The sequence below is a fragment of the Medicago truncatula genome, chromosome 6 (genome assembly GCF_003473485.1).
Source record: "Medicago truncatula cultivar Jemalong A17 chromosome 6, MtrunA17r5.0-ANR, whole genome shotgun sequence".
NCBI classification, from domain to species: domain Eukaryota; kingdom Viridiplantae; phylum Streptophyta; class Magnoliopsida; order Fabales; family Fabaceae; genus Medicago; species Medicago truncatula.
In genome coordinates, this window is record NC_053047.1 from 28,135,581 (window position 1) to 28,140,581 (window position 5,001).

The window sequence follows — 5,001 nt, forward strand, 5'->3', positions numbered from 1 at the left end:
ATTTTGATATGGTATTTATCAGTTAATTCAAAATTATGAAACAAAAAGTGCATTTATGATAATTATTGAAGTTGTTGAGGGGTTAATTAAACTTTTGATTGTTATGATGAAATTTCATTGACAAGTTATTTCTATTGGGTCTGAAAATTTGTATGGAAAAAGTGATTGGAGAAACATTTCAAGGAATTTTGTGATCATTAGGACGCCAACACAAGTGTCTAGCCATGAAGCTCCAACAAGTAAAAAATTGAATTTGAAGGCAATGGCAGTCATGTAAGTGTTATCATGCATATTACCATTTTAGTGGGTATGTGTATGACTTTTGCAGTATATATCAATCAATAACAATACTCTTCACACTTTCACGATTTTTCTAACCTCAATTAGGCTTTTGGTTGTTGATAATGTTTGAAGTTTTAATGGTTGATATGATGTTTTCATTATTGAATTAGGTAGGAAAAAATTGGTTTTTGATCTGATTTTGTTTGAAAATTGGTTTTTTAGGGTGTTAAAAAAGCTTTACCTGTTAAAATAAATGTTCTTCTGATACTTTTTTGGCACCCTAATACAGGACCATGAAGATTGGTTTTGAAGTTTTAGCTGTTTGACATGTGATTGTCACCCTCAATTATGCTTTACCTTATATATCAATTAAAGGAAAAATTGGTTTTGAAGCTTTACCTGTTATGTTATCATTGAATTCAAACGTATTTTTAGTAATGGTATTTTTTTTTTTTAAGAAACAAAAATGAAATATATTAACATAGACGATGACCACCTAAGTACAAGATGTACTTAATGGACACCCCTAAACAAACAGTCATACAATGAAGATACAAGAACACAGGTCTCAGTCGATACCCAAACATAATGTAACGCCTCGGATTTTAATCCAAAACATTACTTAAATGTTACTTATTCTTAAAAAAATATGAGTATATTTGCTTTTAAAAATAAACTAATAAAAGAAAATTAATAGAAAAGATATCCAGAAGGTAACTTTTAAAGTAAAATAATAGAAATTATTTATTAAATTGGATTATTACAAGAAAACTAAAATGAACCTCAAAAATATTTTAAATTACAACATATGAAAAACCCAAATTTATTTCCCGGCGCGCGTGCAAACTTAACATGATACTTTCTTCAAATCTTCAAATTCATCAATACCTAAATGTTGGTTGTAAGGGGTCAGTATTCCTAATCCACAAAAATACAATTATATAGACATAAAGGCACAAGATAAGAAGAACAGTAAAACACTCACCACATAAGAGTCAAAAGCTCAATACAAATAACAGAAATCAAAATACGATTTTATGCAAATGATGCATGAGATGCAACTTGACCATGATCCGGATATCGCCCCAATTGGCACAAGAATAAATCGCCCTTTCGGCACATAATAAATGGCCATCTCGGCACAAGAGTAAATCGCCCTTACGGCACCAAAGTAAATCGCCCTTACGGCACATAATAAATGGCCCTCTCGGCACAAGAGTAAATCGCTCTTACGGCACCAGACTAAATCGCCCTTACGACACCCTATGACACAACTACATGCCATGCCATGCATGATGCACACTCTTTGAAATTATCACCATTTTCACAACATCAACTAAGATATTCAAACTTTCTTTCAAAATATTCATCACATTCATCAAAGCATTTTCTCTAAAGCACAAGAGAGTCAAATCATAATGCCATGCTATGCCACAAAAGATGAGACCTTTTCATCAAACATGAAATGCAATAAAAGTTATCTATTCCATTCTTTTATTTATATTCAAGTCTTCTCATCTTATTAGGATAAGTGCTCTACGTTCAAATTAGCTTATGAGATTATGAATATATAATTGTACGGAATACCGCCCTTACCTTTGAGTGACTTTCCGTCGACACAAGACGTCCCTAGGATTGATTCCGCACCAAATGCACGAGCTAGTCTTGGGATTCTTAGGACTTGCATAAGTTTTGAGAAAAGGATCGGTAGATGAATGCTTGAGTGACATAGAAAAATATTTTGGTGAACAAATGATAATGGTGGGATGTAGCTAAGGGTTGCAGTAGTATGTTGCTTAACAATGAATGATGTAGTGAGTTGGGTACAAAACGTGAAAATGGTGGAGGGTTTTCTTTGATGTTGGTTAACTATAATGATGATGATGAGAGCAAGAAAATGAATGTTTTACTCCTAGTTGTAACAGACCCTACAAATATAAGAGAGTTACACTAGGTTTGTTAATTTGTATTAAGGAAAATTATGGAAGGATCAATGAGCATCAATTGGATTTGGAGACTAGAGGAATAGTTGACACACTAGAGAGAGAGAAGAGGTCAAACGCGTTTTTCTTTTAGAAGAGAAAGGAGGTCAATGGCTGTTTATGGCTTGTAATAGCAATTAAATGAAATTGAACAACCTACATGAGGAAGAGAGGTATATTTGGCGTGGTAATAAGGAAAGGAGTCATAGGTTTTCAACTTTTGACTCATGAAATTAAATTGAGAAATTAAAAATGGAATGATCTCTTGTTTACTAGTATAGGAAACGTGATGAAAGAAAAATGATATAATTAGGACCGACAAACATTATCAAGACGGTTAGTGGGAGAGCAAACACTGGCATTATGGCCTAGAGGACGTGTGAGAGAGGAACCTCAAGATGGCCAACGATTTTGGTCCCTCTTCATTGCAACAATAATAAGATTAGTTACTAAAACCTATAAATTAATGAGATCATGAAAATAATCAAATGTAATAACTCCGTAAATAATTAGTATAGAATTTGCTCATGAAATCTTTACTATAAAAATTAAATAAATAATTATTAAAAATTAAAATAAATAAATCAATGAAAATATTACAAATAACATTTATAAAATATTGGGTCATTACACATAACAAGGGGTCCAACCACCATATTTGATAGCACTTTTAGTAATGGTATTGAAAATATATTTATGAGGAAATTAATGTTGGGGTTGAGAATTCTGTGTTTCAGACTTACCAAGTAATAGAGTCTCTATGGTGCATGCTTTCATGTAGATATTGACTTAGGCAAAGGAGGTTCCATTTATGTTATTTCTTTTGTCTGCATATATGGGGATCGTGCTAACTTCAATTGTGCTAGAACTTTGTCAGAAAAACTGTTAGTAGGTTTTCTTATACTATGATTTGTGTGTTTTGGCTGCAGTGAGTGCTCAAATACTTCTGCTGAATGTTCTGAAGAGTTGGGAATGTTTGTCGACAAACTGATGTTGTTCAAAATCGAGGTCATTGATGCCAACCTGTATCCCAATTGGCGCAGCTACACAGTCAAACGGATGACCATTGCATAAGTGTAGAGTTCATTATTGCCTATTTATTTTCAAAGATTTGTTAACCAATCCTATAAATCATTGAATTTTTTTTGTTGACCTTGTTGCAAAAAAAAAAAAAGAAATTTTTGACCTCTTATGAAAATTATTAACCAAAATGACCCACTTTCAATTTTTTGTTTGTTTTTCTTTTGTCCTTTAGTGTTGATTAGAGCCAAATGAAATGGCTATAATGGAAGAATGCAACGATATAGTGCATAATCCATAAATAATTTATGCAGAGCACATCTAATGGTTTTAGAGTACAACTCAGAGAAACCATTTATGGATTTATATCATATGTGGGAGTTGAACTGCGGACAAATAGGACCCTAGCATACTGCTTTGCCACTAAACACTTGTGGTGCTATATCCCATCTAATAGTATATATATCAACAATCAGTTTCACACACCATATTTCAATTAGTTTATTTTTTTTCTCCCATTTTTTCTTAATGGAAGTGTAACATGAACCATCCGATTTTTTATTTTTGTTTTTTAATATAAGTCTTATAATAAATAAAAATAGGAGATTTGATAATTTTAATTTAATTCTGGATGAAACCGAATATTAGTTAGATAATTTTTTAAAATAAAATCAAGAATTTGTTCACATTCATAAGATAATTTTTCTAGATAAAATCTAGATTTTGTTCACATTCATCGGATAATTTTTTAAAATAAAATTGGACCGTCATAAAATTCTTAAAGGGCTTAAAAGCCCTCCAGAAGGGTTTAGGCGCCCTATAGAAGGGACTTTGGAGGTCTAGGCGTGTCCTCCTCAGGACGCCGCCCACCTCGGCCTCTAGAAACCTCTAGAAGTCGCCCTAAACCGCCTAAATAAACTAAAAAGACTAAAAACCCTGCTTTCTTAGAGCTTAAGTCACGCAGGAAAAAGCCCATTAGCAGGCTATAAATAACCCTCTTGGGGTCATTCTAAAAGGATCCACTATTCAGTCTAAAAACCCTAGATTAGAACCATAATCTGCGATTCTTAATCCTAGAATCTTTACCGTACTTTTTCTGCAAGTACAGTTGGCGCCGTCTGTGGGGAGAGGTAAAACTAACCTCGACCACGTTTCTGAATCAAAATCGTGATTTGGAAACCTTTAACCTAAAACCCTAAAACGCATCTCTCATCGTGATTTAGGAACCCAACCTCACCATCTCTCCGATGAGTTATTGTTCTTCCACCGTCATAGGTTTCATCACGTATCCTTTCAAGTTGACCATCTTAAGACCGATCTGCTTCATAACCTTCCTGTTCAGTCGACGCCGCCGAGGTAGATAGGAAAGGCAGCCCTTGTTGCAGGTCGCCTAAAAATCAGTGATATATGACAGGTTGTATCTTTCTATGGTTTTTTGATTAATTCTTCTATCGAAATTCTTAAAAGAATAAAAATTAAAATTGACGATTTATTTTTATTTATTTGGTTATGTTTGTTGGTCGGACAATATGCATATAGTGTTGTTACTTTTGGAGTAGATTTTTATTGGAGGCAGAATGCTTCAGCCGGAACCTACCTTATTATGTTGTTATGTTTTCTTACTTTGTTAACAACAGAAAGATCTAAAGATAATACAGTGGCAAGAGATAGTTATTACTTTCATCGGTTACTCCATTTGTTTTTACTTCTGGTTGAT

The 5,001-nt window shown here is 33.3% G+C and overlaps 1 long non-coding RNA gene across 1 annotated transcript; it reads right to left on the reverse strand.

Annotated features, from left to right (window-relative positions):
• Positions 1–1,013: 1,013 nt before the first annotated feature.
• On the reverse strand, positions 1,014–3,346 carry LOC112422615 (uncharacterized). The gene is made up of 3 exons (XR_003013092.2): positions 3,008–3,346; positions 1,879–2,684; positions 1,014–1,170 (listed from the first exon to the last, which is right to left on the reverse strand). It is a non-coding gene; the product is annotated as an uncharacterized lncRNA (long non-coding RNA).
• Positions 3,347–5,001: the final 1,655 nt, after the last annotated feature.